The sequence below is a fragment of the Lampris incognitus genome, chromosome 5, assembly GCF_029633865.1.
Source record: "Lampris incognitus isolate fLamInc1 chromosome 5, fLamInc1.hap2, whole genome shotgun sequence".
Classification (NCBI taxonomy): Eukaryota; Metazoa; Chordata; class Actinopteri; order Lampriformes; family Lampridae; genus Lampris; species Lampris incognitus.
In genome coordinates, this window is record NC_079215.1 from 39457163 (window position 1) to 39468085 (window position 10923).

Consider the following 10923-nt stretch of genomic DNA (forward strand, 5'->3'; position numbering starts at 1 on the left):
TGTGATGGTCTGGCGGCCTGTCCAGGGTGTCTCCCCGCCTGCCGCCCAATGACTGCTGGGATAGGCTCCAGCATCCCTGTGTCCCTGAGAGCAGGATAAGTGGTTTGGATAATGGATGGATAGGTGGATGGTGGCCCAGTGGTTAGCACTGTTGCCTCACAGAACAAAGGCCCTGGGTTCAAACCCCAGGTAGTCCCAGGTCCTTTCTGTGTGGAGTTTGCATGTTCTCCCCGTGTCTGTGCGTTTCCTTCGGGTGCTCTGGTTTCCTCCCACCATCAAAAAGACATGCATGTTAGGGTTAATACTCCTGCCTGTGCCCCTGACCAAGGCAATGGAAAGAAGAACGAGTTGGTTCCCAGGTGCTGCAGCTGCCCACTGCTCCTATACAATAGGATGGGTTAAATGCAGAGAACGTTAATTGTAAGAATACAATGTCGAATAAAGTGCCTTTCATTTTCTTTCATTTCATCAACATTTTTATGAACCTTATGCATTGCATCATATATTGATGCTCAGATGCCAACCGGATCCTCAGCTGAAAAATGTAAAGTGGTGTAATGAAGTCCCCTCTAACCATGTCCAACAGTATTTTGGGACTATGTTGCTTGTGATTATGCTACTGTTAATTTTACTTTGCTAAGATTATATCTGTTTTTTTTTATTAAACGGAGTAAAAAATTGCCAGCATTCTCTTGCTTACCACAATTTAATGTCACCAATTCCCTGCTTCTCCTACCTATGTCATGTGCTATCATGATATATTACATCTATATGTAAAGATGTTAATTAATGGGAGCATTAAAAGGGGTGAAAAGCATGTGTTTGAGCATTTAGAAAAAAGAAATAACTCGGGCAAGTCAAACTATGAGCTTGTTAATTTCCAGCTTTCAGTCTTAGAGAAATATGCAATTTATGTACCAGAACTGTTACATTATATTAAGTCATTTAATAGTTGCATTGTGTGTCATCTGTTGGACGGTTTGGAGACAAAGCAAGAGAGGCAAGATTGAGATGGCTTGGACATGTGTGGAGGAGAGATGCTGGGTATATTGGGAGAAGGATGCTGAATATGGAGCTGCCAGGGAAGAGGAAGGCCAAAGAGCAGGTTTATGGATGTGGTGAGGGAAGACACGCAGGTGGCTGGTGTGACAGGGAGACGCAGAAGACAGGAAGAAATGGAAACGGATGATCCGCTGTGGCGACCCCTAACGGGAGCAGCCGAAAGTAGTAGATTGTGTGTCATCTGTAGTTATCATATGTACTTGCCACCCCCCCCCCTTTTCTTCCTAATTGTACTTGCCCAATTACCCCACTCTTCCGAGCCGCCCCGGTCGCTGCTCCACCCCCTCTGCCGATCCGAGGAGGGCTGCAGACTACCACATGCCTCTTCCGATACATGTGGAGTCGCCAGCCGCTTCTTTTCACCTGACAGTGAGGAGTTTCACTAGGGGGACGTAGTGTGTGGGAGGACCACGCTATTCCCCCCAGTTCCCCCTCCCCCCTGAACAGGAGCCCCGACCGACCAGAGTAGGCGCTAGTGCAGCGACCAGGACACATACCTACATCCAGCTTCCCACCGGCAGATACGGCCAATTGTGTCAGTAGGGACGCCCGATCAAGCCGGCGGTAACACGGGGATTTGAACCAGCAATCCCCGTGTTGGTAGGCAACAGAATATACCGCTACGTGCAGGCTGAACAGTCTCTCCCGGTGAGGTGTATGCAGGGTCCGAAATTAACACTCGCCATCCGCCAAAGGCGAGTAGATCTTCTGATTGGCGAGTAAATCTCGGAAGCTTACCCGCCAAATGGCGAGTAACAAAAAAAGTGAAATCCAACCACTTAATCCCCCCATCTCTCTCGCTCTCTCGCTCTCTCTCTCTCTCCTTAGCAACAGCAATAACGTAGCAACAACAATAACAGAAATTAACCAATCAAAGCGCATTAGAATGTTGCTAGACGCTACTGGCGGGTAACATTACGCGCACACACTTAAGAGGAGCAACTACAGCAGCATCAGTCAAACTCGGCACTAGCCTACTCTATTCTTTTAACTAACGTTAGCGAGCAACACCAGTTACGTGGCGATATTTAGAAGGCGCAAAACCACCATCAAAAAGACAACCATGCCCCGAAGAGGAGGAAGAAGCCACCATCACCACCAAACCGAAAAAAATAAGTTTAGTGAAAAGTGGAGGTATGACGATAAAGGAGCTGCTAGAGGCTGGTGGAGTATAACGCACAGACCGTGATAATGAGTTGCTCCGTCTGTCGCCAGTATGCCAAAAACCGTAGCAGTTCATTTATCATCGGTAACAAGATAATGAAGGTAGAAAACAATCAAGGAACATGAGACCTGCAGATGTCCCATTACCTGTATGAATGCCTCTCGGGCTCAGTCGGAGCCTGTCCTGGCAACATCCTCCGTAAAGGCGCTAATAGCCATGTCCGAGCAGACCAGCATGAAAATCTCTCCGACTTCGAATGGATGTGCGAGTAAGTGAATTTAGTTGTCATCTCAAAATATCCTTATACAGCGTAAACAAAGTGCTGGCTGTAGCTAACGTTAGCCAGCTAGCACTAGTATTTGACACCTAGTTTGCACTAACGTTAGCTGTGTGCTAGCTTCAACACCATGAAACAGGTTAAAACTGACTGGCGTGTCCGCGGTGGTGTAGCGGTCAAATTATCGGCTTTGTGTCGATGCAGTTGCCCACTGGGGACTCGGTCTCGTCAGATCCGACTATGGCCGGGCTCGATGAAGCAGCTGTAGAGCCGAAGGAACGGAGAAGACCGTAGGTTCACACTTTAGCCGTGTAGGCAACTTTCTTTAATCAACGGTAAATCAGAGAGACAACAAAACCCCAGCTCGACTGAACGGAGGCGGCAAGAATAATCAGAAAACTGGCTGAACAACCATAACTTAACCCTGCGTTAACCTGCCAGGGCAACCCTGACTTAACCCTTAGTTCCTGGGGTGAATTCTATCCCCAATACGTGTCCACCACATGAGCCCCCCCAGAATTCGCCCTATTAATCGAAGTCAGGCAGGCGCGGGGGGACGACAGGCCGTCCGCGGCGGCTCCGGGTAACAGGGGCCGGAGTGTCTCTGGGAGGCATTGACGCGGGCCTGTGGAGGTCGGCCTGAGGAGCAGAAGAGGCAGCACGGGCCTCCACGGGGGGAGGAGGCGGAGCCGGGGGACGACCGCGACGAGGAGGTTGGGCTAACTCCAACGGCTGCGTCAAGTCCAGGTGTGCGGGTTTAACTCGGTCCACTGAAACATGCTCGGCCGTGCCCCCAAAATCCACCACCAGGTGCTTAGTTCCCCGTTCCAGAACGCGGAAGGGGCCGTCATAAGGGGGTTGCAGAGGGGGGCGGTGTGCGTCGTGACGGATGAACACGTAGTCCGCTGACTGCAGACCTGGGGGCACCTGGGACACCGGAGCGCCGTGTTGGGCGGTAGGGACGGGTGTGAAAGCTCTGACCCCGTCCAGCAAGGAGGCTCGTTGGTCCACAGCTGACCAGGGACGCGTTGCGTTGGGCATGAAATCGCCTGGGACTCGCAGCGGCGTGCCGTACACCAGCTCTGCAGAGGAGGCTTGTAGGTCTTCCTTCGGGGCAGTCTGCAGGCCCAGCATGACCCATGGGAGCTTGTCGACCCAGTTGCAGTCCTTGAGAGTAGCCCGAAGCGCAGCCTTCATGGACCGGTGGAAGCGCTCACATAGGCCGTTCGCCTGAAGGTGGTAGGCGGTAGTGCGGTGAAGCTTGATGCCCAGAGCCTCACCCACAGCATTCCATAGCTCTGAGGTAAACTGTGGCCCGCGGTCAGATGAAAGGTCGGAAGGCGTACCGAAACGTGAGACCCACGACCCAATAAAAGCCCGGGCCACATCAGCAGATGTCGTGGATGCCAGGGGAACAGCTTCAGGCCAGCGCGTAGTCCTGTCCACCACAGTGAAGAGGTAGGTGAACCCATGGGAGGGGGGTAGGGGACCAACCAGGTCAACGTGGACATGGTCAAATCGTCTCTCCGGCACTGCGAAGCGTTCCAGGGGCGCCTTAACGTGGCGGTGTATCTTAGCCCGCTGACAGGCAACACACGAGTCGGCCCACGCTTTCACGTCTCTCTTAAGTCCCTCCCACACAAACTTAGCAGAGGTCAGGCGCACGGATGGCTTACCGCCTGGATGAGAGAGGCCGTGCACAGCTTCAAACACGGGGCGTCTCCAGCTGTCCGGGACGATGGGCCTGGGCTGTCCTGTGGAGACGTCACACAGGAGGGTGACACCTGTGTCGCTGAAAGGAAAGTCCTGCAGGCGGAGCCCCGTGTCGGAGGTCCGGAGACGGAGGATGCTCGGGTCCATGGCCTGGTCAGCAGCCATCTGTGCATTGTCCAGGCCTAGGTGGACCGCTCCAATCACTGCCCTAGAGAGGCAGTCAGCTACCTGGTTAGACTTACCAGCGACGTGCTGGATGTCGGTAGTGAATTCAGAAATGTAGGAGAGTTGTCGCTGCTGGCGAGCGGACCATGGCTCGGCCGTCTTGGACATGGCAAACGTGAGGGGCTTGTGGTCCACGTACGCAGTAAACTCACGGCCCTCTAGCAGGAACCGGAAATGCCGGACGGCGAGCCAGAGACCGAGGAGTTCCCTGTCAAAAGTACTATACTTACGCTCTCGGGGTGTAAGCTGGCGACTGAAAAAGGCCAAAGGCTGCCAAGCCCCCCCCCCACCCACTGCTCGTGAACCGCACCAACAGCATAGTCCGATGCATCCGTGGTTATGGAAATAGGCGCTGTAGGTGAAGGATGCGCTAGCAGGGTAGCCTGGGAGAGCGCAGCTTTAGTCTCGGTGAACGCACGGTCCCGCTCTGCTGTCCAGTCGACTGCCTGGTTGGGGGACTTGCCTTTCAGCGCCTCGTACAGTGGCCGGATGATAAAGGCGGCTCGGGGAATGAAGCGGTGGTAGAATGTCACCATCCCGATGAACTCCCTGAGCGCACGAGCTGTTTGGGGGCGCGGAAAGGCCGCCACCGCTTCCACCTTTGAGGGCAGGGGGACCGCCCCGTCCCCAGTGATGCGGTGCCCGAGGAAATCAATGGCCGTCAGCCCGAACCGGCACTTCGCCGGGTTGACGATCAGCCCATGCTGGCTGAGGCGTGTGAAGAGGGCGTGAAGATGGAACAGGTGTTCTTCCTCGGAGATGAGTATGTCGTCCAAATAGACGAAGATGAAAGGAAGGCCACGGAGCACTGGATCCATCAGCCGCTGAAAGGACTGGGCCGTGTTTTTGAGTCCGAATGGGGTAGTCACCACTGTCTTGGGGATGTCCGAGGGGTGCACGGGAACTTGATGATAACCACGGACCAGGTCGACTTTTGAGAAGACGCGTTTGCCAGACAGGTTTGCAGAAAAGTCCTGGATATGTGGGACAGGATAGCGGTCGGGCGTGGTGGCGTCATTTAGTCGGCGGTAGTCCCCGCATGGGCGCCAACCTCCATCAGGCTTAGCGATGATGTGGAGTGGGGACGCCCACGGGCTGTCAGAGCGGCGGATGATCCCCATGCGTTCCAGGTGCTCGAACTCAGACTTGGCAATGGTGAGTTTGGCGGGGTCAAGACGCCTGGCTCTGGCGTAGACCCGGGGCCCCTTCGTAGCAATGTGATGCTCCACCCCATGCTTAGCGGTGGGTGCAGAGAAGGTAGGCTGGGTGAGGTCAGGGAACTCAGCGAGGAGGCGGTTGAACTTGTCTGCCTCTGAGAGAGAGTTGGCTAGACCTGCATAGGCCGCTTCTCCCCGCGTACATGTGAAGGAGGAGAAGGTTAAGGCGTCGACCATACGGCTGTTCTGAATGTCCACTAGCAAACCGTAAGCGCACAAAAAATCAGCTCCGAGGAGGGGAAGCGTTACATTGGTCATGACGAACTCCCACGTGAAACGTTGTCCACCAAAACACAGTTCTATAGACCGCACGCCGTAGGTGTGGATAGGGCTGCCGTCGCCAACTGGGGGCCACGCTCCCCGCCCATGATGTCGACGTCAGTAGCAGGGAGCACGCTTCTCTGTGTGCCCGTGTCACAGAGAAATCGCAGACCGGAGATGGTGTCGAGGATGAAGAGTAGCCTGCTCGTATCGCCAACACTCATGGCCACTACTGAGTGTTGGCCCTCTCGTTTCCCGTCGGCCTGTAGTTGCAGGGGGAACGGCACCGTTTAGCTTTCGCACCAAATCGAACGTGGTACATACAGAGTCCAGAGGGCCTGTAGCGGTCTGACGCTGTCGGCGGGGGGCCAGTGAAGGTAGGAGCCAGCACCCCGGCATGGGAGGAACGTTGTGTAGCGTGGAAGAATCGGTCAGCCTCCTTTGCCAGCTCACGGGGATCAGTGATGGTGGAGTTAGCGAGCGCAGTCTGGACTTGGGGCGGCATGTTGCGCAGAAACAGCTCCATAAACAGGAAACATGGCTTTTCTTGACCCAGTAGATTTAACATCCTGCTCATTAGCTCCGATGGTTTGCCATCTCCCAAGCCCTGAATTGCGAAGAGGCGACGTGCTCTCTCCGTTGTTGACAGTTCAAACGTTTCAAGGAGGAGATTTTTAAGTGCGGCGTATTTACCATCGGCCGGTGGATTGGTTATGAAAGCGCTTATCCTGGAAGCCGTAGCGCCCCCCAGCGCTGCCACTACGTAGTAGTACCTGGTCTCGTATGCTGTTATGTCTCTGAGCGCGAACTGTGCCTCAGCCTGCGCGAACCATGTAGCCGCGGAAGACTCCCAAAACTCCGGCAGTTTCATTGCAACGGCGTTCGTAGCCATAATGTGTGTGGTTTCAGAAAACTTATCCGAAAACCGACGTCGGGGTCACCAGTGTAGAGCCGAAGGAACGGATAAGACCGTAGGTTCACACTTTAGCCGTGTAGGTGTAACCAGGTTAAAATTAATGTTTTTATTTTATTTTGTTTGAGTATGAAATATCACCAAATCCTGTCTGTGTGCTGTTATTTGTGTTTACTACATTTTATTTTATGTCATTATTTACTTTTATGTATGTTTTACAACGACCGTCATATACGTGTACTGTCGCTTTAAGAGAGAGGTCTTGTGGGTACACGGAAGAGGGAACGCGGGAGAGGCCATTTTTGTTTTGTGGGAGGAGTCTCAAGCAGCGATCGAGCCGAGCCACGCGTGTTTCTTACCGTAGGACAGTTTTGCTGGTTGAGGAGAACGTAACCTTGAGTATCCCTGTAAGAAGATACTGCAAGCTGTGGGATAAAATACTTGTTTATCCTTTCTTACATCGGAGTCCCGTGGACGGTTTCTCCTTCTAACGCACACGAGTGAAGTCCGGGCAGTGGTTGAACTTCGACCCCCACGTCCGTAAGAAACACCGCTCCCGCTGGAGGACTGGACGTTTGTCGAAGGGTTTGAAACCAAAATAAATGGCAAGGTGAGCCAAATAGAGTCCTGTGTGTCCCCCCTCCTTCCTTGATCATGATGATGATGATGATGATGAGAGACTGAGGGCCCCCCACAACACCTGGGACCCCACCGAAAATAGAACACAACGCAGAGCTAACGATGAGAGTGACGGGCGTGCAGCAGGCTGACCAACAGAGAACAGCATAGGACTGCCCCCGTTACATTGGTGCCGTGACCCTCCTGGATCCTGAGAGTGACATCAGTTGCTCGCCGCGGGAGGCTGCTGTCGTCATCAAGCCCCAGACGTCCTCAGGTATTTCTATAGACTGTACGCTCATGTTACAGTGGACTGGAGTTGAGCTGTGTGGACACTGGACAGTCATAGCTGTGGTTACCATGGACTGGGCTTGTGAACAGGACATTTGTATATACTGAAGGAAGAAAAACACACGAAAAAAAAAGAAAAGGAAAAAAGGTTAATGTTGATGTGATTGAAGGACTCGTGTGAATAATCTATTGATGTAAACTACTGGATATGTGCATATGTGATCAATCTATTGGTGAATTTGTTGATTGTGTGTGATTGTTTCAATCTCTTAGTGATTTCTAGATTCAATTATTCTAATGAATTGAGCTTTTCACTTTTTTATTTTTTTTAAATTTTATCTGAGTGTTAGAGGTAGGAACATGGCAGAGGGTGGTTCGTACGTAGGTGGGGGTAACATTGCTGATCAGGATCTTTTTGATCGCCAGTGTGCTATGGAGAGGGGGTACCAGTTAGATGTGGGTGGGGGTTTACGGCTAGGTGTAGGTAGGAGTTTCGGGCAGCTCTTAGAGGGCGGGGAACCAGACACCAGAGCACCAGGACCTAGAGACCTGACCACATTTGGCACTCCTCAGTTCACCTCCACACGCTACGTAGAACGGGCCAGGCCAGGTATCAGCGAAGGGGCTGTGCTAGGTAACAGCGAGCAGCCAGTGGGTGAGTTAGCAATGCTCATTACTCAGTTAGCAGAGAAGATAGGAGAGTCAATCACTGCTAAGCTGCAGGAAACACAAATGCTTAGAAACACACACACAGACAGTGCTAGGTCTGCTGAACAGTGTTCGGAGACAGTGCCTAGTGTTAGAGTAGTAATGCAGACAGATGCTAGGGAGCCTCCTATTTTCAGGGGCGATAGCTCTGATAAGTTTACAGTTCATGAGTGGGAGAGCCTTATGACTTTGTATTTGAGGAAGCGAGCCATTCCAGTTAGTGAGCAGTCACATGAGATTCTAGCTAAGCTTATGGGGAAAGCAAGGGACGTGGTGAGGATAAAGCTGCGCAACACATCTGTCGACCACATAGCGAACCCCCACATTATTTTTGATGTACTGAAGCAACACTTTAGTGACTTCACATACTCGAGCATGCCCCTGGCGGACTTTTACAGTACGCTGCCCAAGACAGGTGAGGACGCTATGGAGTATTGGATTAGGCTTAATAAGACAGTGGAGGTGGCTGACGAATGCTTGAAGTGGCAGGGCCGTAGTATTGAAGAGCCAAGCCACGAGGTAAGCATGATGTTTATCAAACACTGTCCAGATCAGTCTCTTGCCAATGTTTTTAAGTTCAAGTCCGCAGGGAAATGGTCTGCTAGCGAGATCCAGGAGAGGCTTGATGAGCACATGCTGGAGAGGAAGTCCCGTGTTGCTGCAGGTGGACAACGTGAAGCAGGCGCGGTAGAGCATAGGTTCCATTCACAGGTTCATGTCCCTGTAGTCGACATGGCTCCCGACTTGAACACGACCGTGCCGGTGGTGCCATCTCCCGTCCCGGCTCATGCGTCATCTCCTATACCATTTTTTGCAAGGTCTCCTACACCATCTCCCGCACCTGTCTCTGGCGGTGATGACTATATGAGGAGTTTGGTGAGCTTGCTAGACCGTTTGGTCACAATGCAGACTCAGGTTCCAGTTAGCGCTGCAGTCCGGACACCGACGCTGACTCAACCGCCAGCTAACGCCGTAGGGCGGGTGCCAGACGCACCACAGAGGTTGTGCAGGATTTGTAAGTCTCCGGATCACTCCACATTTTCCCACTGCAGCCGGGAGAACCGATGTATAAACTGTTTGTCTCCTGGTCATTGGAAGAGGGACTGTCCTCACCCTCAGCCGCCCAACCAGCTCTGTTCTCAGCCTGGTGGAAGAGCTGGTCGTCAGTCTCGTCCGTTAAACTACTAAACCCACACCTAGAGAGGGATGGTGTGGGTAAAGTAGATGTATCCCTCACTGATGTCTCCAACCTGGCTCACTTGTATGAAGACAAGTGTGCCAAAGCACCTCAGGGTTCGCGTATGGTCATTCAGGTGACACAGAGGATTCAGGCTTTCAGTGACTTGTTCTATGCTCCTGTTCTTGTCAACCAGAGTGTGGAGCTTAATGGCATGTTGGATACTGGCTCTATGTCATGCAGTATCAGTGAAAATGCAGTAGAGAAGCTCCGCTCTGGGGGTGTTTTACCTGAGAAGCAGCAGCCTGAAGAGAACATTGTCTTGATTGGCTGCGGTGGTCTGGAGACTAGGCCTGATGGTTTTTATGACCTCAACATGCAGCTTTATGGTGTTTCCTTTGTCATACCCACTCTGGTCGTGCCCGGTCAGCATGATGATCTGATAGTCGGCACAAACGTCATTAAACATGTGGCCCATGTGAGTGGTACTGAGTACTGGGACATCGCGTCCGGACAGGAACATCCGTCTTGTCCTGACGTTGAACAGTTCTTGTCCATGTTCACGAATGTAGAGCACTGGAGGGTGGTGCAGTTCCTGAGAAGATAGGTACTGTTAAGCTCACCCAGGCCGTGACACTCTTACCGAGGCACGAGCACTTAGTCTGGGGCAGACTTCCTGCTAAGGTGCCTATGTCAGCTGGAAGCACTGTTGTTGTGGAGCCGACAGACTCCAAGGCCATGCCACGCAGTGTCCTCGTAGGTCGACTTGTCACACCGCTCTGGGGTGATAGGTGGGTACCCATGACTGTTGTCAATCCATCTGACAAAGCCATCACGCTGAAAAGGAACTGCAAGTTGGCTGATGTGTTTCCATGCTTGGCGATTGAGGACTTTAATGTTTTCCAGGGACTGCAATCAGTTGCAGGGAGGCATGAGTCCAACGCCACAGATAGTGCCTGTCCGCCTGTCCAGCCGGCTAGGCGTTTGTCAGAGCTCGGACTCAGTGACATTGACCTCAGCTCCTGTCAGGTTAGTGAGGCATGCAAGTCCCAGCTCACTCAGCTGCTCACCGAGTACCATGACATCTTCTCCAGGGACTCTCTGGACTGTGGCGAGGTCACAGGATACACACATCGCATCCATCTGGTGGATGAGCGCCCCTTTCGCTTGCCCTACAGGAGGGTTCCCCCAGCCCACTATCAGAAGTTGAGACAGGTTCTCACTGATATGGAGGAGAAAGGGATTATCCGGAAGTCCTCGAGCGCATACGCTTCACCGCTGGCTATGGTGTGGAAG